Genomic DNA, 26,337 nt, shown 5'->3' with positions numbered 1-26,337 from the left:
CCCGTCCTCTCTTGGAAATCAATAAAAAAGATAAATTTTTTTAAAAAGAGCAGAGAGTCAGTAATTAGAAGTTTTCCCTGCCCTGTAGATAGGCCATAAAAAGTTATTTCTGGTGATAACTCTTATGAGAAAGGCCTCTAATTTAAATTCTTCTAGGTAGTTGGCAGGGGTGGGCATGGAGGGGTGTCAGAATTTTCTTTTGAGCTCTCAGGGTCTCAGTTGCCTTTAGCTAAAAATAATCTGCACATCAGAGGCACATCTCAGAGTAACTTGTTCAGAACTACTACATAAGAAATAAATTTAACATTTGTAGAATAAATCAGCAAAATAAAAAAGGTAGAGAAATGAAACTTAGAAAACAAAAGGAATAGTTTCCTTTAGAAAGAAAGAGGAACTTTTTTCATGAGATGGTTGGTAGTTATAAGAATTAGGAGACCTTTGCAGTAGAGAGGAACAATTTGAAGTAATTCAATTTAATAAGGTCAGAAGCAAGGTCATCTGCTGAAATAACATTCCAATCTGAGTGCTGAACTATAACATTTGTGGAGCACTTATGATTTGCCAGATATTATGTTCAGAAGTTTTAAGCAAAATCCTCAAACTAGCCCCACAGGGAGAAGGAATGGGGGGGCTGTCCATATTTCACAGACACACGAGAGAAGACTCAAAGAGGAGAAGAGACGCAGCCACAGCCATATGGTAAGAAAGATTCAGTCAGGACTGAGATCCAGGTTTACTGTCAATCCCTCTCACCCTAAATGATACACTTGCCAGGTTGAATCATAACACAGCAGAAACATATTGACACAAATTTATTGTCAAACATATAATACATTATTTAAAAGCCAACATTGAAAATGCATAGTATTTTATTTTCCCTAATTTATATCTAGATGCCACAAATGATAGATTCTTAATATTAGAAGTAACCATAAAACAAAGAGTGCAACTTGTCAGACCAAATTGAATTGAACTCACTGATGTAACTTGGGAGAATAACAGCAGATTGGCTTAAAAGGATGGGCAAACAACAACAGAGGAGAATATATGCCTGAGAGATGATTCTGCCAGGTGGATTCCCAAGAAGCAGCCAAATAAAAATGAGCATCGATAAACGGAGGACTGATGGAAACGTCTCAGGCTGGTCCCCTGGGGAAGGACTGCGTGTTATTCTAATAGACTGCGCTGCACACCTGGGGAGACAATCCTCTCCTCTGCCCAGAGAATTTGCCCCTCGTTGGCGATTTAAGCAGAATGCTCTCCATGAAGTCAGTTATTTCCCCAGGAAGGATCTGCTGTGTGAGTAATGGAGCTGTGGAGAGGAAAGTGGCCCAAACCTTCAAAAGGACCTTTAATCGGAGCAGAACATATGAAGGCACTTTACTCACAGAGAAATACCTCTGACTTGGGCCATTACAGGAGTCCTAAGAAAACCTTCCTATTCATACTCAACCGCCATAAAATTCCCCAATGGATCAGACTGTCCACTTATGCAGAGACCACAGCAACCTTTCCATTCAGTGAAGTACTTCAGGCAAGTAGATATACACCACTGTTCAAACAAACCTCACTAGTTATCCATAAAAACATACATAAATGATGAAGCCAAAATAAATATTTGAAGCATGAAGTTGAAAGATAGTGATGAATACAGAGGATAGTCAATATACGACAGAACAAATACAAGAAGCAAAAGAGGCTTAAAATTCAAATTAGTACCTTCAGCAAGATTAAGATGATCTTGTCTACCCAAATAGAGAGCAGACTATGATAAAACTGAAGAATTCAGAGAACTAGAAATAGCTGTTGAAAGTAAAAATATTTTTGTAGGTGATTTCTACTTCCAGCAGTGATAGTATAGCGTGTAGCGTATGAATTCTCCCAACGGAAGCTGTCAGGGAAGTGGTATGAAATACAGAAGTGAATCTTTCTGTGAGCGCAGAGGAGCTGTTGAAGGAGCCAGGACATGAGAGGCCAGACCCTGGAGAGAAAGAAAGCTGGTGGACCATTTTCTGGGCCATGGCTGATAAATAGAGAAACACACAGCTACTAAGGGGCAAGAAACCATTAAAAATGTTGTCAAGTGCTTTAGGACAAGGAGACAAAAAACGGAATCCAGAGATGTTAAGGTGGCCAGGCTTTCTCACAGAGGAGAGGGCACACAGAAATTAGCCCGATGCTTGTCATACAATTCCATGCGGAGGCATTTGCTTATTCTAAGCTGCACGGGGCAAGATGTTAAGAACTTATACATAAAGTGGCTAACAAACATAGTGGACTTTTTGGCAGCCACAGACACAAAAATTAAAATCCATGATCCATCAAAAAGGAGAATTCTAGCAAACAAATATTTTACATTTGAAACACCTAGAGGATTATACCCTCAGATTAGAAATAAACTGTGAACATTGGCAGTTGGTGTACAAACTTTCTAGTTCTTGACTGGACTCAGATAATCTATCCATCTGCTTGCTACCTGCCAGATAATAGAGTGAATTCTCTTTAGAGAAAGAAAAAATAATAATCCATGGACTCTATAATTGTTATATCCAGTATCTGGCATTTAATCACAAATTTCCAGGCTTACTAACTAACTAGGTGAATACATACAGATACATCTATGTATGCATACATACATGGGTGGATAAATGAGTGAATAAATGCTTGCAGGAATAAATAAATGCAGTAGGGGGAAGAGAATGAACACAAATAGAAATTCCAGTGATATAGACTTTGTGGTTACTAGACTTTAATCAAAATAACTGTCATTATTTCAAGAATATAGATGATAACATAAAGAAATTCACTTAGAATCAGACTCTATAGAATAAGATCCAGCCCTGCTGGTGTGGCTCAGTGGTTGGGCATCAACCTATGAAGCAGGAGGTCATGGTTAGATTCCTGGTAAGTGCACATGCCCAGGTTGTGGGCTCACTCCCCAATGAGGGGCATGCAGGAGGCAGCCAATCAATGATTCTCTCTCATCATAGATGTTTCTCTTTCTCTCTCCCTTCCTCTCTAAAATCAATAAAAATATATTTTTTAAAACGATCCAAAGGAAACTGCAGAAATGAAAAGTAAAATAACTGAAAGTAAGAGCTTAATAAATGATTTTACCTGCAGCAGAAGGAATAAGTGGACTGAAAGCATCCAGACGTGGGATGGAAAGCCAAAAAGATGGAAGAGACATAACAGCATGTGAAAGGCTTATGATACATGGTGACCACATCTAACAAATATGTAACCGGAGTCTCAGAGGAAGCAGAGGGGAAAAATGGCAAAACTGACATTTAATAAAAGTATGGCGCTGATTTCCCACCATTGATGTAATATGCCAACCACAGATTTAAAAAATACTGACGCCCAAGCAGGATAAAGAGAAAGTAAAATAACAATGCAGCATGCAATACTAATAGTTTAACACCGTTTAAAATTCAAAATAAAGAAACATTCTTCAACAGAGGAAAAGAAAACAATACCTATTACCTTTTAAGAATCAACACTAAAACTAAGAGTTGATTCTCAACACACGAAGAAGCCAGAAGACAATTAAATTGCAAGAAAAATATTTTTCAACCAAAAACCCATATTCAGTAAAATAACAATATTTCCAGGCAAAGAAAAATACTGGCAGCTTTTCTTCATCAATTTTATTCTAAAGGAAAAAAATAAATAAAGCATTTCAGGCAAAAGGGAATTATTCCACACAGAAAAGCAGAGGAGGAAATAAATAGTGATTGAAAAGATTATGTTATGTGAGTAAATCTAAAATGAAAATTGACTGTACAAAATGCTAATAATGTCTAGTGCATTTTAAATTGCATGTAAAATTAAAATGTGTGACAATGACGGAAACAGCAGGAGAATGATAAATGGAATTGTCTTGGATTGAGTACTAATTTGTGTTAAAGTATAATTTTTCAAGAATGAATGTTTTAATATCTATGAAGCCAATGAAAGAAGAGTAAAAATGTATACGTAACAACAGAATAGATAATAATTGAAAAAAGCTTCATATTAAAGAAGGCCAAAAAAGGAAAAAATGAATATAAAATATTTTAGAAAGATTTAAAATGGAATAGTATGTGCCTGTAAGTAGACTCAATACTCTAAATAAAGATGAAATTGTCTTACTGAATAAAACAGTAGCAACAAAACAGTTACAAAAAACAAGCTACATATTTCTTAAAAAAGATACACTTAAAATATGAGGCACAGAGGTTGAAAGTAAAAGAATCTAAAATGGTATATCATGCAACAAATACTAAGAACAACAATAAGGAGATGATGTAGCTATATTAACATCAATCCAGTTAACACTAAGGTCAAAACCATTACTAGAAATAAAGAAGCGCATTTCATGTAATGCAGTTTATACTGCTTTTCTATTACTGAATAACCAATTACCACAAATGCAGCAGTTTAAAACAACACACATTTATTTATCTCACAGTCTTCATGGCTCAAGAATTTAGGAATGGCTTCCCTGAATTTTCTGCTCTAGGTTCCCACCAGGCTGCTATTAAGATGTTGGCTGGGCTTCATTCTCACCACATCAAGATTGATGAGAGAGAGAAAAAATCTTAGTGTTTGTTTGGAAACATTATTTCACTGAATATGGGTTTCTGTGTTGACAGGCATTTTCTTTCCAATAAAAGTGCCTTGTGTTACTGTTTGCCAGAGAAACAGAATCAATTAGATAGATAGATAGATAGATAGATAGATAGATAGATAGATAGATAGATAGACAGATGATAGGTAAATAGATGATGGATAGACAGACAGACAGATAGATGACAGATAGATAAATAGATGATGATAGATAGATAGATGATAGATAGATAGATAGATAGATAGATAGATAGATAGATAGATTGACAGATAGATGATAGATAGATAGATAGATAGATAGATAGATAGATAGATAGATAGGAGATTTATTATAGAAATTGGCTCACATGATTATGGAGGGTGGCAAGTCCCTGAATGCCATCTACAAGGTAGAGAATGAGGAAAGCCAGTGCTGTGACTCCATCTGAGTCTGAAAGCCTGAGAAATGGAGGGCCTTTCATGTAATTCCCACTCTAGGTCTGAACACCCAAGAACCAGGAATGCTGCTGTCCAAGGGCAGGAGAAGATGAATGATGCTGCAGCTCAAGCAGAAAGGGAGCCAATTCACCCTTCTCCCACCTTTTTGTCTGCTTAGGGCCCTCAATAGATTGGATGATGCCTACCTTCCATGGGCGAAGGCAATCTTACTGGGTATACTGCTTCCCATGCTAATTTCTTCCCTCACAGACAACCAGAACTAATATTTTACCAGCTGTCTTGGCACCCCTAACCCAGTTAAGTTGACAGATAAAATTAACTGTCACAGAGCCATTAATCTCTGGCTAGGGAAGAATCTGCTCATTTAGGTTGTTAGCAGAATTCAATAACAAAATATGTATTTTTTTAAAAAAAAAAAGGATATGAATTTTTTAAAATTAGACTCACTTTGGCTTGTGAAATAATTCTCAAAAAATATAAAACCATTGAAAATATCTATAGTATTGTCTCAGTGTAGAGTTGAATTAAGGTGTAAGTCAGTAAAACGAAGAAGGAGGAGGAGGAGGAGGAGGAGGAGGAAGAGGAGGAGGAGGAGGGAATTTGGCAAGGAGGCAGAAGGAGAGAGGAGTAGAAAAAAAATTCCCAAATGCTTGGGAGTAACACATACCTAAATAACAAATGGGATCACAGAAGAAATAAAAATGGAGGTGAGAAAATATTTTGGACTTGAATCATATTGTAAATACATTCTAGCAAAGCATATGGGATATAGATAATTCTCCTCCGAGGAATATTTATTAACTTGAATGTATACATTATGGAGAAAAGGCTGGAAATCAATTATAACAATTTCTATCTCAAGAGATTATAAAAGAACAGCAAATCAATCCCTATAAAATATTAGGAAGATAATAATGGTAAGAGCTCAAATTCATAAAATAAAAAGTTATACTATAAACAATATTAATGCACACAAAAGCTTTCTCACAGAAATTAATAATCTCTATAAACTGCTAGTACAAATGTCCAAGAAAATATTTAAAATATATACCTGCAAAAAATCATAAAATATAATTGTGTTGTAAATTAAGGGTATAGCAACTGAGAGATGTCCCAAAGATGAGTCTAATTATATTCTCTGTCCTGAATTCAGTAATAGATTCACAGGTGCATTGATTTGTTAAAAATTCATTGTACTAGCCAGCCGTGGGCAAACTACGGCCTGCGGGCCGAATCCGGCCCGTTTAAAATGAATAAAACTAAAAAAAAAAAAAAGACTGTACCTTTTTATGTAATGATGTTTATTTTGAATTTATATTAGTTCACACAAACACTCCATCCATGCTTTTGTTCCAGCCCTCCGGTCCAGTTTAAGAACCCATTGTGGCTCTTGAGTCAAAAAGTTTGCCCACCCCTGCGGGCCTGGTCGGTTTGGCTCAGTGAACAGAGCATCGGCCTACAGACTGAAGGGTCCCAGGTTCGATTTCAGTCAAGGGCATGTACCTTGGTTGCGGGCACATCCCCAATAGGGGTTGTGCAGGAGGCAGCTGATCGATGTTTCTAACTCTCTATCCCTCTCTCTTCCTCTCTGTAGAAAATCAATAAAATATATTTAAAAAAAAAAGTTTGCCCACCCCTGTAACTAGACAATATTTTTTACAGTTTTCTGTATGTATGCTATGCTTCAATAAAATTATTATGTAAAACAATACAATTAAATAATAAAAATAGTAAATAACTCAATTGAAAAAGGTAACATATTTATAATTATTTAATTATTTTCAAATGTCTTGATTGATTCTGTAAACTTATACATACTTTTAAACTTGAAAGATTAAATGAAAAGGAAATTCCTAAAAGAATACCAACTTGCCCCCTAAAAGAGAGAGAAAACATTCTACAAAATTGGACTGGTATCAAGTCCTGTGTGTTCCCCTCACCCACACAGACACAAAAGTCATCAGGCTATTTGACAGCTAAACTTGAGCAAATCCCCCAAATTTGGTAACTGTTTCAAAGAATAGGAAAAGAAAGAAAAGTCAACTTTTCTCACATTTATTTTGTAAGTCAAGAAATACATTTATTTTGTAAGTCAAGAAATACTTTGAAAGCAATGTTGGACAAAGTCAAGAAGAGAAAATATAGACAAACTCACTTATGAAAGTTTATCTAAACATTTTAAATTTATCTGTGCTAAAGTAAGTCCAAAATCTTCACAAAGGAAAAATGCCAACTGAATATAAGGCAAGATGAATTAATAGAAAACGCCCACATTAAAGAACTGGAATACTGGGAAGAACAAAATCAAATTTCCTACAAAGGAAAATATATCTATTCAGATTGAATGCCTGTAAAAATATTTTTAAAAATAGCATTATTAACCCAAAATTCACAAGCATTGGCAATCAAATAAGGACAAGATAAATGTAATTTCAGGAATTCAATGATTCAGAAAATTTGACTTTTAAAAAATAATAGTTGAGCTTCCAACTATTTTCTAGGAGGAATCCTAGAAAGAGTAAGGGAATAAAAAGACATGCATTAAAGGTATGTCTTTATATTTCCAGGTTGCCTGTTTTATAGCAGACCTAGGAACCAACCAGTTCAAATAAAACAAGGATTCCAGGAAAAGGGTTTCATCACATAACAAAAAGATAAATGTCCCCGCAGGTCATAGATATAATTAGGTAGTTATTTCTTCAACAACAACATAAAAGAAAGTTCACTAAAAACAATCTGTTAAAGACAAAACATAACAACAACCTAAATGCCAAAACAAAACAGAAAACTCCAGTAAATTCATGATCCCAAGATGCAAAAACTATAGTATGAGAGAGTATGATGAAACAAAAATTCACACAGGTTTTGTGATTTAGGATTGCTTTGCAAATTTTGCAGGTGCTATCAAACTTCCTGATTTGAATAATAGTCATAAAATAATAATGCACTCAAGACTGTTAATTTACTTGAATTTTTGGAATCAGCTTAGAAAAAGCATCCAACAATTATAATTACAGTTATAATTAAAGCTGAGGCATTCCTCAGCCTGTATCATTCCCATGATATCACCTGTAAGTGTTATCCTTATTTCCCATCATCTGCACCATATTACAGCTTCCAATATAGCTCATGGCCTGAAAGATTAAATCAAATCTTAAAAGTAAAACAACATAGAGAGTTCTATTTGTTTTGCAACATAGATGATAGAAGAAATGCAATTTTACAGTTTGAATATAAATTTGTGGTTCTGAATTTTTTTGTTCACTCCTTTGAGAATTTAATAAATACTCTAGGCACTGTTACCACAGAGAAAACTTTAATATATTTACATATAATTCTGCTTATTATTTCATGAAATCTCTTTAGTTTACCTATGGACTTCAGATTAAAAACACATGACCTGTAACTATTCTGAAAAGAAATGTTTATCTTGGTCTCCTTTAGCATCTTTTAGATACAAACATGTAGTTCAGATTATTGCTTTATATAAAAATACTCTGTTTCTCTTGAATTGCACATTTGCTTTATAACATCTGGTTAATGAACAGAATCAGTCTGGCTTAATCCAACAGAAAAGAGTATTAGAAAATCAATGATGGATATGAATGACCTTGGAAAGTTCAATTAAAAAAATACAAAGAAGAGAATGGTGCATTCCCAATATTGAGGTGATAAAACCACCATGTCCTCCCAATCCTCTCCTACATTTTGGGCCTCTTACCTCATTTATCTCAGTAGAGTTTAAAACATCCTATGCCCCCATATGGTGACCTGCTAATTGCTATCAAAAAAATTACATACAATTTTAGAGAAATGACAATGAGATTCAGGAGTAATCCTGAACTTTATTTTCTACCTTAGAAATTTGGAAAATTAGAGCCATCTTGCTAATTTTTTTCTTTTGTTATTTTTGTTGCTTTTGTTTGGTTGGCTTTAGAAGAGTTAGGGAAAGTACAAATGCCGACCAACTTGGAAAAGGTGTAATTTGTAGGCAGACTGCAATGCTTTTTAAATTGGGATGCTGTGTGTCTGACTGATCGGAAGGAGAGAAGGCCTGAATCTTCCTGGTAGGTGGTAGCTGAGGAATGACTTTCTTCTTTGTGTTGAATATGTCAAGGTGTCCTTTGGACCTTAACAAACCTTCCCTTCATTTACCATAGATGTAGCTCATAAGAACACCATATGTGTTACAATCTTATAGCATGGCACTACATACATTTACTTGACAATCAGTGAATGTGTCCAATATAAGTCTGGCAAGATGAATCTGATATTGGTTGTCCACTCATCAAACATATGGTGTCTTCAGAAACAGTTATCTGAGAAATTCTTCATCTCACCTCAATCAATGGTAGTCAAATAAATAATAAAAGATCTTAGATTTTTATATATTCCAAAGTGTGTTCATTTCCATGGTCCCACTGGCATTCATTCCAAACCTTAGCAGTATAGGAGATCTCTCTCTCTCTCTCTCTCTCTCTCTCTCTCTCTCTCTCTCTCTCTCTCTCTCATATATGAAACAGATTAGAAAATAATGCTCTATCTCAAGCTAAAATGTTCTAAAAATTAATTTTCTTATGACTGTAAGTCAATTCAAATAAAATTATTTTATAATCCTGTTGTTCTTTTTCCTTAAACTATGACAGTAGAAAGAAAAATAATTAAAAGGACTAGATTAATTTGGGGTGAGTTTATTTTTGAGAAAAACAATTTTTTTTAGAAAATTAAAAATAGAACTAGGTAAGACATTATAGCAAATATTTATCTCAGAATGAACAACAATTTCTGTTAGTCTTATTCCAAGGGACTTAAAACGTAAAACAATACTTCTTAGTCAATCAGTTACTCTTCATAATGAAATAATCCTTGAAGAATGAGAACAGGCAGGTCACATTTTTGGCATTCATGCCGACACGATGTCTCATGTTCACGTTGGCCGATCCTAACTAACCCAGGCACGTTCTTACAGAGTACCGCTTGGCTTTATGGTATTTTGCAACTTGGGCGAGCACCATTAATGGATGAGAATTTCATAGTGAGATGAGGCCACTTGGTCAGTCGTTAGGTAAATGCAAGTTTACAAGTTCACCTAGTGTGATTAATTGCTCCCCCCCCCTTTTTTGTATAATCCACCCCCCACCCTGGAGAGAAGAAACATTTATCATATAGAAGTTGATATAAATATGGATTTTGTGAATGCCGACATTATAATGGATGCTAACTGGACTAATTGATTAAACACAAGGGATAATAGGGAAAATATTTTTTGAATGTGTGTTTTTATTTGAAATCTGCTGGGCGACGGAACATGAGCGTGAGCAGAAGAGATAAGCCTATCTACAGGTCTTGCCACCCTGTTTGAGGTGGCGTCCGTAATTACTACGCAGTTCCACAACACACCAAACAACTCAGCTTAGGTGGATAAGATAAAGCTTTTTCTTTGTCAGAGCAAATGGGAGGGCTGTCACAAACACATAAAGTCATTCAATGCTTGCCATCACAGAAATACAGATAAAGTAGCTGAAGGTGGACGGATGAATTTGGTCACCCTCTAACATTTTCATCTTAGAAACCGCACCTTTCACCTGCAAATTTAATGCTGACACCTACTGTCACGAAGCAAATAAAAGATAACAAAGCAAAATAACAAAAACAAGATACTACCATGTGAAGCAGACCATACACATTTTTTCCCCTCCAACAGAACTAGTGGTAACATGAGGCGTGATCTAGAAAAAAATTATACTTTTATTATACTTTTGAGAAAAAGTGAAAGAAAAGGTTAATGCTTACAGTTACAAGTGTTTTTAAGCAACTTTCCATAGAGATAAGAAATATGAACATTGATTTGTTTTATTTGATGAAATGTGTATTTGTGAATTACATTTCCTTAGAGTATTTCTTCTGCTCTCTGTTCTCACAGCCCTTTACCCACGTTCTGGAAAAGCTTCTTAATGTATGAGTTAACACATCTTCTATACAAGATAGCAGGGACCAAAAGGAAAAAGATAATATAGTGTTCCTTTTCTAAGTTCCAGCACTTCAAGCAGTTCTGACAAACAATTAAACCTTTAAAAAGATATTAATTACATGAGAGATTAAAGGACAGATTTAATGACAAGTTTCAAGTAGGCAGAAAGCAGGGTGCTTAACCCAGAGAAAGAACCCAATATATAGGGTGTCCCCCCAAAAGTATATACACTTTGAATAACTATTAATTCCAATGTTTCTTTCCTTTCAGATTTATCCCATTGGAATTAATTATTCAAAGAGTGTATACGTTTTTGAGGGATACCCTGTATATATATTTCCCTCCCTACCAAGGGAAACTTTTTATTGAATTTACTCGGTTAATAAAATTATACAGGATTCAGGTGCACAATTCCACAACACATCATCTGCACACTGTATTGTGTGTTCACCATCCCAAGTCAAGTCTCATTCCATCACCATTTATCCCCCCTATACCCTCTTCCACCTTCTCCCCCGCTCCCCCTGGCAATCCTCAAACTGTTGTCCCTGTCCATGAGTTTTCCTTTTTTTTCTCCATCCCTCCACTCTCCTGTCCAGCGCGCTCTCTCTCTCTCTCTCTCTCTCAGCTGTCAGCCTGCTCTCTGTCCATGGATCTGTCACTATTTTGCTTGTTAACATTGATTAAAATTATGCTCCGAAAATAAATATGAAAGAATCTGTCATTCACGGGGAACTATAACACATGATGCAAATTAATGCTCTGGGTTAATGGGAAGTGATTTTGCACTTTCACTGAGTTGTAGGGGTGCATTTTCTTGGAATATTATTAAAATATAAGAAGCTGAACCGCCTTGTCACAGCAAGACAGATTATTGTAGGATTTAGTTGTCAGGCTGTGAAATGACCCACAGCATTAAAGCAGCCCAAGCGCTGATTTCTGTGGCGGCCTCATTGCCTTCAATGTGGGATGTGATGAATCGCTGCTTGAGAGATCAGTGTTTCTTCTCTGAAATGCTAATCTCTAATCTAAAATACACGCATGGATATGCACCCGTTCAGTGGGATACTATAAACAAGAGAGAAAGGGAGCAAGTAGAGGAAAGAGGGCCAAGTAGATGACCACAGAAAAACTGCAAGTAATTTGGAAGATTAGTCAAAGAAAGCTCAAAGAAGATAAAAAGCAAACACAATGACTTCGATGGCTTATATTCAAAATCCAGCATCGCTCTTTCTAAATGTCCCCAATTCTAATCTCAGCTAAATCACCAGGCTGGCTTTGCTGTAGAGCACCCATATGAAAGTTAATTGTTGAACTTCTTCGCTGTTTGTCAGACAGATGATTGGATTTGTACAGACACATGAGAAATGCAATCGCCTTCATTTTTTGGTCATTAGAAGTCCATAGAAAAACGAACAAAAGGATTTTAGCTAATTTTTTGTTTTTCATTTTAAACTGTGGTGTTGACATCAAATGTATGAAGTAGAGACAGGGAAACTTATTTGAGTATGTAAAAACGTGATTATTTTCATTTACTGTGGACAAATGTTAGTTTGTGAGTGCCATATGTAAATGCACACCTGTAGAATACAGAGTATGTAGAAATGAGAGCATCAGAACATTTGTCGTAATAGTTTTAGAAAATATTTTGGGACCGAATGGGAACTATGAACGAAGGCCTAAGGAAATAAGTATCAGGAAAAGTGATAAAAATGATGACCTACCAGAAATAATGAAAGAGTTTTACAAAAGAACTTATAAGGTTCTCTTCATAGGGGTCCAACTAGAAGTGTAAAGGAATGCTAGTGTAATAGAAAAGTCCTGAACCTCGGGCAAGTAAACCTGGGTTTGAATACTCAATCCAGAGCCTACAAATTGTGAGGCTATTCATGATTGCTTCTATTGTGAGACAGCGTAGGTTCATGTGAAACAATATAAAAGTAAGATACTTATGAACTGCAGGGCATATCACAGATGTAAAGTGTAGGAATATGGTGTAGCAGTCCAGAGGGTGACTTCTGCCGGAAGCCAGTCCATCCTTGCTGCTTGACACAGTCGCTGCAGGAAAGAAACATCTGCACAGCATATGTTTCAAGGGACCTGGCGTATATAGCATACTGTTCTTAATATGTTTGCTCCCCTTAGCGCTGTGTGTTTTAACCAAGGTCACCTCTCCGAGAAAGGTTGTTTCCCCAGGTAGGAATTTTTCCCTGAAGTCAGGGAGGGGATGCCTCTCCTAGAAAGGTTGTTTCCCCAGGTAGGAATTTTTCCCTGAAGTCAGGGAGGGGATGAAACTCCTTAACTAAGTGCCAGGCGGGTAGTTAATCACTACAAACAATCATGCTTAAGCTACATAATCTTTACTCCCTGGAATGGAGATAAGAAACGCCCTAACCTTTGTAATAGAAATTGACAGGATTAAAATCAACTGGGATAAATACGGATGTAACAAAACAATAAACAGCAGAACTTCGCTGGAGATCCAGACCAGAACTTGGCTGGAGATCCTGGCTAGAGATCCTGGCTAGGCTGCTGATCAACTGAACGCTGTCTCTGTGTCATTCCTTCTTCGCCGACTCCATCCACACCTTTGGGGACCCCTGGACCTGCTGGGGTTGGACTCTGGCAACTTCTAGGGCTGTTCTGTCTCATGCATCCTCTGCTTTCACCACATACAAGCGATGAGGCCAGTTGTTTAAACTCCCAGTGCCTCAATTTTCTCACCTGTCATCTTTACATGGACTGTAATCGGTGCAAATAATTATGAAATGAAGTGTGATGTTAAACACATAGAATATTATCTGATATAAGTTCTTCTACCAATAAATGTTAGTTATTATTACTCATTTTGCTATATGCTGCTAGTAATGAAAATGAAAGTGATTATACTGTTTCATGTCTGCACAAATCCAATAATCCCTTTGATAAACGATAAAGAAGTTTGACAATTAACTTTCAGATGGGTGCTCTAGAAAAGCCAACTTGATCATTTATTTAGGATTAGAGTGGCACTAGATTTTTAGTACGGATGGTCTGATTCATTGCTTCTTTTGTTTTGTTGGATTCTAGTTTAACTAACCTTTTTCACTTATTTTTCTGCTCTGGTTGAAGGGATATCTAATTGGGAAACATCATGATTAAGTAGTAATGAGCTCAGTCATCAGATATTGCAGAGGTAGTCTTTAATAATTTAGATTACAACCCTAACTGGTTTGGCTCAGTGGATAGAGCATCGGCCTGTGGACTGAAAGTTCCCAGGTTCGATTCCTGTCAAGGGCATGTACCTTGGTTGCGTGCACATCCCCAGTAGGGAGTGTGCAGGAGGCAGCTCATCGATGTTTCTCTCATCTGTTTTTAACTCTCTATCACTCTCCTTTCCTCTCTGTAAAAAATCAATAAAATATATTAAAAAATAATTTAGATTACAGAGACAGGTTATGGTTGGCTCTGGGTCTTGTGTCTGGCCTTGGGAGGAAGACAACAGAAGAGCAGTAGAGAAGAGACATGCATATGATGGAGGGCTCCAGGGGACAGCCTGCCAGTGTGCCATTTATCCAAACATCCCCTACTTTTGTATTTCATGGGTTTGTTTTCTCAGATTTTCCTTTACGTTCCAAGTGCTTGGAAGAGAGTGTGTTGCTATTGACGCTTTTTAAAAAGGGGGTTGGGGGGAAGATTGCTGGGCCTTGGGTTATGAGAGCCACATGCTGGCTATGAATCTGACTCTGTGATCCTTTGGCCTGGAAGTCCCTTAAGTCAGAGTCAGCACTGTTCTCCATGGTGATAGGCATATACACATAAACACACACTCATGTGCTTCTGTGTACAGGTACATGCACTTATCACATGTGAATACAGATAGTCACATGTGCCTAGCACTGCTTCTGTAAGAAACTATCTCCAGTTTAAAAGACTTTTTTCCCAATGATATGAGACAAATAAAATCAGTTTATTCATGTTCTATTCTGACACCTCGATACTTACTGAGCTGTAAAGCAGTTGACTTCCTTATTCCAAGAAAAGAGTAGTATGTTGGAAATTTTTAAAAAATTATCATCTAAGGTTAAAACACCTTGCTATCCATTTCTTCACAACCAGTCTTCTATTCACCAGTGCTAAACACTAGAGTTGCAAAATTCTGAGGGGGAAAAAAAGAAAACACCTTCTCAAGGGAATGGTTTGTAATAATACAAGTCAGTGGGAATTTCGGGCAAGCCACTGTGGTTTAGAGAATAATAAAGAAATTCAATGCATTAAAAAAATCAAAGTGGCAAATGATGTTTTAAAGTTTCCATTTTCTCATGCAGCATAATCAGTGAGCTGTGAATGACTGATGTATCAGTCCATCAGCAAGCTTCCTTGCATCACAAACAGGGAAAGTCAAGTAGGAATGTAGCTTTCTTACTGAAGCATTCACGTCCTTATATTGAAAAACAAGTACTTTTATATTTTATGGGTATTTTGAAAGGAGAATGAAAATAAAAATTCCTATATAAAACATATTAGTCCTTAAGCTAATGCAGCCTGGTCATCCCTCCCTCCCTCCCACCCTCCTTTCCTTTCTTCCTTCCTTTCTCTTTCTTTTATCTTTCCTCCTCTTTGCCTTCTGCCCTCTTTCATCCCCTCCCTTGCTTTCCCTCTTCTTTTCCTGCCTACCTCTGTTCCTTTATTATTTTCCCTCCTTCTTTCCATTCCTCCCTTTTCCTTCCTTTCTTTCTTCCTTCCTCCTTTTTCCCTTCCCCTTCCCTTTCTTCTTCGTTCCTCTCTTCTTCCATCCCTCTTTCTTACTAGCAAATGAAAAATATGCAGAGTAGCAAAAGAGAATATAATAAAAGTATAATGTCTGAAGTCAGATGGTCTTAGATTGAAATCAGTTCCAACACTGACACATTGTGTGGCCTTGGACAAGCTCCTTAAACTCTCTAAGCCTTGCTCTTCCATTTACTAAATGGACCACTCTTATTGGGTTGTTGTGAAAATTGGATGAATCCATGTATATTACCTATTTGGCACATGGGAAGCCCTCAGAACATTTCAGTAAATACTACTCTCCAAATTAATAATCCTACTCAAAAATACTACAGGATAATATTGTGTTAACTATTGATAATTTGCAATAATAGACATGATCAGAATGGCTCAAACAACACATTCTTATTTGAGAAGACAAAGGTGCCAAAGGAAAGAAACATCTTTAAAAATAGTCTACACCTGAAATTTTGTTTCATGTTTAGATAAAATTTGATAAGAACAAAAGAATAAATGGAACTTTACAAGTTATATATAGTAAAATGAGTCAAAATTGGCTATAATTCAAGAAATTTCTACTTCCCAAAGTAAAATCTCTTTTCATGAAGTCTATTTCATCATCCAAGCCCAGATCCTCTGTATTGGAAAAGTTGTGAAGAAGATGTTAAAAGACACAAGAATCAAGACAAATTTGAAGAAAACGGAAAGAGATGCTGCTGTGTACAAGTGTTCTGTGTACAATTTAGCTGAAATGTTGAGATAGGAAATGTAAGTTTCCAGAGAGCTTTGAATGCTGATTGATTAATGCCTACAACTGTATGCACCACTTCAAGAGAATCTACATCCAAGCTTGCATTCCCTGAGAAAGGCAAGTGAGTTTATCTTAATTTTTTTAATCCTCACTCCAGGATATGTTTATTAATTTTAGAGAGGGAAGAGAGAGAGAGAGAGAGAGAGAGAGAGAGAGAGAGAGAGAGAGAGAGAGAGAGAGAAACATTAATGTGAGAGAGAAACATCTATAGGTTGCCTCCTGTACACGCCCCAACTGGGAATCAAACCTGTAACCTAGGTATGTGCCCTGACCAGAAATCGAACCCACAATCTTTAGGTGCAAAGGACTGTAATGATGCTCCAACTCACTGAGCCACACAGGCAAGGGTTATCTTAATATTCTTTTGCTCTTTGTTTTGAGGATTGTTCTCCTTCCACAACATGTAAATTCTTCTCATTTCTTAAATGATAGTGAAGATGTACCCTCTTCTATACCACAGTCTCAGATATTATAGTCCCATTGAAGGAAATTAGTCACTTTTTTATCTGTGTCCAGAGAATCCTATACCAATATTTGTTGATCATCTCCACAAATGAGAAAAGGATAGGGGCTATTTCCCCCCATTTCTTCATTCCTCAATGCTTGGCTGTCTACTGAGTTAAAGAATCACAGAAGGAATGAACAGAGAAACAAATGAGAAGTCAGAGGACATAGGATACCAACTGTGTTTATAATCAATCCTACATTCTGTCATACTGTGGATCCAGAATACCTATTCCTATAGTTTCCGTTCCTGTAGATGGGGTAAGGAAAATGAAAAGACACCTAACATATTTCATTAGCATTTCCCTTATATTTTCCATAAAAGAAGCTACTGCACTAGACATTTTCGTCATCTACAAATGGGACATCTTCCCATAAAATGAAATTTGACCCCTACTATAAACCTGCTTTGGTGAATATTCATGAGTATTTTTAAGAAAGAGCACGAATATAGTAATTATAAACATCTACTTTGGGTCTTTAATGAAAATGCTACAATAACTTGATATAAATTGTACACATTCTCTTGCCATATTTTCATAATGTGTTCTGTAACACAGCCTTGTTAATAAGCATAAAGTATTTATCAGCCCAAATAATTGCTTTACATGGCCATTGTGTTTCATGGTGAAATTCACAGGTAGAAAACTAAATGAATTAAAACATCACTGAACTCGCACTAAACATCAAAGTATTACATATGTATGTAATACTCTTTGAAATACTTTAAGCAATTTAAAAAAATAATAAAAATAATAATAATAATAATAAATAGTGATTAAATATTGATAATAAGACAAAAAAACATCAAAGTAATAAATAAAATTACTTGATATTGAGTGATAATAAGGATTTTATTCTTTACTTTTACTTCTCAGTTGTTTTCTCTAGATCACTAAATTCTCAGGGATCTTGATCTAAATTTCTTTTGTTTACCATCAACAACAATTTTAAAGATGTTAAATATTTATGATTTTACAAGTGTCTCTTAAACCTTATAGCTCTCAAATATGTCTTTATATTTATAGCTTTTGCATGTGAACTCTCTCTCACACTCAAAAATTAGCACCCGAGCTTTGCTGTTAGAACACTGGATTCCTGTCTGGCTGAGTAGCTCTTTCTATTTCAGTTAACAATGCAGCCTTCTGTCTTCTCTTCAGCAAACATTGCCATTTTTTCAGCCTATTAACTGTGGTCTAATGCTTTCTAACTGGAGTAATACAGTGCATTCTGCCTGCATTTCTAGGAAGTAAAGGGAATAACTGGCGACTCCTCTCTCTGCCAGTTTTCTGATGAGTTGGAATCTAAGCTGATTGTGTCACTTCATGCTTTCCTGTCCTTGCTGGTTCTTTTTCCAGAGCTGTGAATTAGCATTCTCTTAGCTGCAGGGTCCCCTGAGTTGCTAATTCCTCATCTCTCAAGTTTTTGTAGATCCAAAGTGTTTGGCCATTAAATAATATATCCTGGATCCAAGAGCTTTCTCCTTGGTGAACTCATGCTCTGCATACAAATTGGTGTGAAGGGCAGCTGCTGGATTCGTCTTGGCAAATATAAATTCAGTATCCAAATGTCCTTTTGCCCTAGTTTTTCTACTTAAATAATTCTCTTTATGTCTTCATTGAAAATTAAAGTAGGTTTCCATGACTGGGTCTCATTTTTGACTGTCAAGGTTATTCCACATGCTAAGTTCAAATCCATTTTTTTCTTCACTGATGTGCCAATGAAAGACTGATCTAGTGATTCCCTTAACAACAAACTACGGTTAATGTTTTGGTAATGTTCTGGGGGTATTAAGCCATTTTTAAACACACACACACGCACGCGCGCGCACACACACACACACACACATGTATTTATATATGTCATCTTGCTGAAAATTTTACTAGTATTTTCTTATTCTTCGGTGTTTTTCACATATGAACTGACTTTAGTGCACTCTTGGAAAAAATGGCTTCAGTTTGATTTTCTGTGCTCAGCTCAAAACTGTGCTAATGAAAGGAATCAATGTCCAAAGTGTGCTACAGAATATATCGGTGAAATGGTTCCAGAAATAGTGTCAGAAAACCTGGGTATCAGCCTTAATTGGTAGGATTCTGGGTTTATTTCGCATTAAAAGTTATGCATTTCAAAGAAGAAAAATCTACACCAGTTTTTTCAAACTGTGATTCAGCTGTTGGTAGGAGCCCCCAAGACACAGGGGACTGGAAAGTCAAGGTTATGTGTAGGATGGAACTAAGGAGTTATTTACTTCCTTCACTCTCGTTCACAAGCACACCCTCCTTCTGGGGGTTGTGAGTACAGGAAGAGAACATACAGAGGATTCATAACATATGATATTATCACCCTGACAACTGAAGGAATATGCAATTAGGTTCATACAAAAATCCATTTTAGTTTCCAATGCCGAAGGAGAGGGTCCACTTTGGCGTGACACTGTGAGGAGATCCTCTTACCTGCTCCCCGTGAAATGGAGAAAATTACAAAGCTAGGAATGGCAACAAAAAGCAATCATTAAAAGGCTTTGGAACTGGTCCTAACAGCAAACAGCGGGAGAAGAGATTATGCAAAAAACCTATGAAAATTTGGTAAGAAAGGCTTGAGTCTGTGGTATTGGAACCAAAACTGCTCCCTTCCTCTACTCTGCTCCCTGTCCAACTGCGCTCCAGACTGCTGCAGTGAAAGCACAGGACCCCGCTCCCCTAAGATCTCAGCCAGAGGACTTCCCTCCGGCCAGGCGCAGAACTTCAGCACTGCTCATCCTGCTCCAGGTGCCTGATGCTAAGTCTCAAGTGATTCCAAACAGGATGTAAGGACTCCCTTCTCCTGCCTAACCCCCCATGGATGGAATGGAGGCCCTGACACCTCTTCCTCTGACTCCTGAGCAAGTGATTCAATACCAGGAGAGGCAAGTTGGAGGGCCTCATGTTTCTGCCCACCACTCCCCCCAGCATCAATCAGATCTTAATGGGAGTTTCACTCCCACAGAGCTTGCTATTGTCCCCACACACAGCTTCAGAGCCCTGGCTCAGATATTTTGCATGAGCCTCAAAATAAATAGCTCCCAATCTCTTCCTAAAGGAACCGACTTGATTTCCAAAACATAAAAATAAAAAAAATGGTGTTAATTTTAAACTACACTAAAGAACAGTGGAGGTTGTGGTGAAAGGGAAATGGAAAGACATATTTGGATCTAATGAATTTATAGCCTACACTGTAGACTGGCTAGTTTATAAGAGAGCCAAGAAGACAGATTGGAGGACTTTTCCTGGCATCAGAACATATAACACTGAAGTCTAAAACCATCCCTTTGACTGAGTCACAATTGGATTAGTTCATTCAGAGAGAATTTATGATCCAACAATTTATTATTGTTGAAGATAACAGCAATCTCAGGCAACTAGTGGAGTTTAACAATTAGTTTTCAGAGAAGGCAGAAACAGAGATTCACCAATACTGCTGTTGGTGACTATGGGCATTCTGTAAGCCACACCTCCCTGAGAAGCAACATACAGACTTAACTAACAATGTGGGGGTTAGGTGGGGAATCAACCTTGCTGAGATAATTCAGCCAGTCACTAAATAAATAAACAAGTAAATAATAATAACTTTGGATGAGGGAGACTGGCATCCAAAGTTGCTACTATATGTTATTGAAAATCTCCAGTTTAAAACATTTGTCAATAAATTTAAAAGAATAGGAATAATACAAAGTATGTTCTCCAACAATAATAGAATTAATTTGGAAATTGATAATAGGAAAAATGGGGAAACTAACAAATATAAGAAAAGTATATAACCTTCTATGTAGCTAATGTGGCAAAGAATAGATAAAAATAAAAATAAGAAAATTCTTTGAGGTGAATGAAAATGAAGGTGCAAGATACCAAAACTTGTGGGATGCCCCTAAATCAGTATTTAGTGGGGCATTTAGTAATGCCTTTATAAAGAAAGAAAAAAAAGATTTCAAATTAATAAATTTACCTGTTACCTTTAGACCCTGGAAAAAAAAGAATAGCAAACTAACCCTAAAGCAAGTATAGGACAGGAACTAATAAAGATTAAAGATTTAAAAATGTAGAATAAAACTAGTGAAAAACATAAAACCAAAAGCTGGTGATTTGAAAAGTTCAACAAAATTGAGAAACCTGCCGAAACCGGTTTGGCTCAGTGGATAGAGCGTCGGCCTGCGGACTGAGAGGTCCCAGGTTCGATTCCGGTCAAGGGCATGTACCTGGGTTGCGGGCATATCCCCAGTGGGAGATGTGCAGGGGGCAGCTGATCGATGATTCTCTCTCATCGATGTTTCTAACTCTCTATCTCTCTCCCTTCCTCTCTGTAAAAAATCAATAAAATATATTTAAAAAAAAATTGAGAAACCTTTAGCTAGAATGACTAAGAAAAAAAGCCAAGATGAAATCGCTAAAATAAACAATTGAATAAAATAGATCCAGAGACATAGAAGCATGGAACAGATTGTCAAATCTCAGAGGGAAGGTAGGAATAGGTGGGAAGAGATCAACCAAAGAACTTGTGTGCATATATGCATAACACATGGATGGATACAGACAATAAGGTGGTAGAAACCTGGGGCGTGGAGTGGACAATAAGGGGTCAATGGGAGGAAAAAAAGGGGACATATGTAATAATTTCAACAATACAGATTTTTAAAAAATAGAATAAAAATAAATGGGGAAGCATTATTACCAAGCTTACAAATATAAAATAGGATTATAAAGGAATACTATGAAAAATTATACTCCAACAAATTAAGCAACCTAAATTAAATGGATAAATTCCTAAACAGATACAAATTATTGACACTGACACAGAAGAAATAGAAACTTTGAATATAATTATAATAAGTGAAGAGATTTAATTAGCAATCAAAAAACTACCCACAATGCAAAGCTCAGGCCTAGATGGCTTCATTAATGAATTCTGCCAAACATTTAAAGAAAAATAAATACCGATTATCACAAACTCACCCAACAACAGGAGGAAATACTTATCAACTCATTTCATGAGTCCAATGTTACCTCAAAACCAAAACCAGAAAAAGACATTATAGAAAAAAAAACACCTATATATACCCTAATATTTTATGAATTATGGTGCAAAAACCCTCAAAAATAATACTAGCAAACCAACAATATATTTAAAAATTATATACCATAACAAGTGGAATTTATCCCAAAATGCAAGGTTAATTTAATTTCCAAAAATCAATTACATGGAAACAACCTAAGCGCCCATAGATGGATGAATGGAGAGAGAATATGTGGTATATAGACAATAAAATACTATTTATCCATAAAAAATAATAAAATATTGCCATTTGAGACAACAAGGATGAACCTGAGGGCATTATGCTAAGTAGATTAACTAAGAGAAAGACAAATACCATATAATCTCACTTGTATGTGGAATTTAAACAACAAGAAGAAACCAAGCGTATAGATGAAAATAACAGATTGGTGGTTGCCAGAGGTGGGATGGAGAAACTGGAGAAACGGGTGAAGGGGATCAAAAGGTACAGACTTCCGGTTATAACATAATGAAGTCATGGGGATATTATGTACAGCATGGTGACTGCGGTTAATAATACTGCATTGCATATTTGAAAGTTGCTGAGAGTAAATCTTAGAAGTCTTCATCACAAGAAAAATGTTTCTAACTGTATGTGGTGACAGATGTTAACTAGACAAATTGTAGTGATCATTTCACAATACATAAAATTATCAAATCGTTATTTAGTATAACTTAAATTAATATACTATCATGTCAATTATACTTCAATAAAATTTTAAAACAAATCAATTAACATAATAAATCATAATGATACAGAAAAAATTCATAATATTTAACTCTTTTGTGATAAAAATACTTAAAAACTAGGAATAGAAGGGAACTTCTTTTTTAAATTCATTGCTGACAGTATTACGATGTCTCCCATTTTCTCTCCTTTGTCCCCTTTCTTTCCTAATCCAGGTCAGATTACCTTGTTATTCATTCATTCTTATAGTGCTCTGAGTTTATGCTTCATGATATTTATCAGGTGTTTATCTCTTGTCAAAAAATTCTTAAGTACATATTATATTTCTATATACAGATACATCAACAGAAACATTATAAATGATACACATGCTAGTAGCTAATTACTATTAATACATGTTAGCCCACATTAATTCTGCAATAAAGACCTATAGAAGTAATCATTCAATGTGCATGAACCATGAAAAACACTTTTTTAGAATAGACCAGAGAAGTCTGGCACTGGTGTGTGTATATAGATAATAACCAAAGCTAATTAAGGATTAAACCTATATATGCACACATCAAAGAGTACCATCAGAAGTACAGGTGCCACTCACATTAATTTAGTTTGGTGTACCCTTCTTTGTTTCTTCCAAAGGTTGCTGAAAGGACGGACCTATATGAAACACAGATCTGGGCACTTCTTTCTACTTCTTAAAAACTTTCCATAGCTCCACATAGTCCTTGAGAACTCCCTCCAAAGACTATGAATGTCCGGAGATTGACGCCAGTACATCAAGTTCTCAAGTTCTGCAATTTTATGCAGTGAGTTTAAAATCTACAAAGTAAAGACCAGTGAACAATGACACTATCCACATTTTAATAATGACAATAATCTCTAAATATTTTTCTAGCTATTTCCCCTATTGTAGTGTTTAATATAACTGTTTCTGAATTCCCAGTATCTGAATTAACTTTTAGATATCAAAACCTCTGAAGAAAGTGGAAAGGACACTTATTAAAAAGAGATGTGGACCTCTTTTCTTTCTAGGTAGTAATGACTATGATGGACTGTTCTAAATACGCGATTTCTTTAATGAATAATTCTTATCTCCATGGTATGTCTTCCCCTAAAACTATGAATGTGCCCAATATGATCTATGATGTAACTAACCTCTTTTGGAGAGGTGAGAAATGGTCCCTTTAACATATTGGTAAAGAATTTTAGGAGTTTATCCTCAGCATCATAAACCTTTGAGGAAATCTGATTGGAACTTTGATATAATAGTGCAGTCTGACTCCATAAATTCAGTCCTCAAAGGAAGAAGTCTGATTAAACTCTCAAAAGGGATACTGCATTTCTAGGCCTATTTGGCTTTCAGATTAAGCATAAAACTCCAACAGACTTTTAGTGTAAAACCCTTTCCATAAACCTGTCCACTAGTTTGACTTTAAAACATACTAACTGGTTTATCATAGAGTAACACAAAACAGTATGTAACCTTAATAAACTGGTGGTAATTAACTAGATGACATCCTGTTTAGTTTTCTAAATCATGTTGAGAAATACTGGCTCAATTTACATATAATTATGCAAACTGACATCTAATTCTGCAGCAGGAAATAAGAAAAATTTGGTTAAAATTTATGTTTTGCAATTTATTACAAATATGAGTTGAAGAGAATTTATATCCCTTCTGAGCATTAGTTTTATCATATAGATGCCGTGAAAATATGCTTAGTTTAAAACAGGAGTTTTCATCCTTGGCACCATTGGCACTTCAGGGCAGATAAATCTTGGCTGGGGAGCTGACCTGGGCATTATAGGATGATTAACAACATCCCTGGCCTCTACCCACCAGATGCCAGTAAAGTACAAAATAGGAAATACAGTCAATAATATTGTAATAACTATTCATGGTGCCAGGTGGGTACTAGAATTATCCAGGGGATCACTTTATAAATTATCTAATTGTCAAACAACTATGCTTTAGATCTGAAACTAATATACAATAATATTGAATGTCAATTGTAATTGAAAAATAAAATTTAAAACAACCACAACAAAAAAACATACATGTCCAGTACATGCCTGGCATACAGTGCATACTCAATAAGAATTTGCTAAAACTTCTATGTCTTCTGATAATAAAGAAATACACCTAGCATTTTATAGTGTTAGTGATTTATAGGAAAGGAAAAGAATTATATTTACAATAATGTTTTGAAATCTAATGTTACCTAAAGCTCAGTATTAAATATGAATTGAGAATGCATACAATAGATGAAGAAAATACATCTTGAGTCTTCAAGTAGCATATCATTTCCTAGGGCGTAAGAATAAGTATACAGGTATTTACAATTCAAGGTATAGTGTGGAAAGTGCCACATGAGATCTTCAATCAAAGTGCGGAGAGAGTTCAAAGGTAGAAAAACTGACATCTAGTTAGGGCAAAAGAGGAAATGACTAGTACAACTTCACAGAGCCTTTGGAGAATTCTATGTCACTGAGTTGCAAAATGATCATGCTCCCTTTTCCTTGTTTGGTTTGAGGCTGTTCGAAATACACACTTTGCGTGGAAAATGCCTTTGAATCTTTTTCCATTTCTAATCTAAAATAATAAATTAAAGGCTATTTCAAAACATGAAATGTGCTAACTATAAATAGTTTGTGTGACTTAAATGTATTCTGTTTTTCTGGTACTGGAGGACAATTTACAAATTAAGTAGCAGTGGATTATATTTGAAGAAGGTATCTATATATAGATATATGTTATACAGAGATAACAGATCTATCTATCTATCTATCTATCTATCTATCTATCTATCTATCTATCATCTATCTATCTACTGTTGCTATAATAGACATCAAAACCTATAAACATTTTTATTAGTTTACTTGAGCCAAACTGATAATTGCCGGGAAGCAATATCTCAATGGATTGGGAAAATGCTCTGGCAAATGGCAGTTTTACCACTTATTTTAAACATCAGAATAAAAGAAGGAGGTGTAAAGATGGTTACATGAAATCCATTGGTAATGGGTAGGAAGGTGGGAGAAAGCAAAGGGGGGTCTCTGGGATTGGATAAAAAGTAAAATTAATAGACACATTTCTTTTATATTGGTAGGTACAGGATAGTTAATAGTGAACAATTAACACGTAATAATGAAGGGTTCTGTGGTCTTGTGTTCTGGTAGGAACTAGTGCCCTGAGTGGTCTGGGAAAAGGAAATGACCCTGAATTCCAAAGGTACGTTATTGTAGACTCAGAAAGACAATTGACAGACTTAGTTAAGGTAAAGATTGACCTTTGTCAGGGAAGATGCCACACTAGGACATGGCTACCTGCCATGACTTGCTCATAGAAGGTTTTCATTTTAGACCATTCTATGTGGTTACTTTTTGTCTCTGAGTTGTCACCATAAGAAACATTCAAACCTGTGAAGACTTTCTATGGGTGTATTTGAGCCCAAACTGTCTACAATTTCTGGGAAGCAA

The sequence above is a fragment of the Myotis myotis genome, unplaced genomic scaffold (assembly GCF_014108235.1).
Source record: "Myotis myotis isolate mMyoMyo1 unplaced genomic scaffold, mMyoMyo1.p scaffold_m19_p_13, whole genome shotgun sequence".
NCBI lineage: Eukaryota > Metazoa > Chordata > Mammalia > Chiroptera > Vespertilionidae > Myotis > Myotis myotis.
This window is presented reverse-complemented; position numbering follows the sequence as displayed.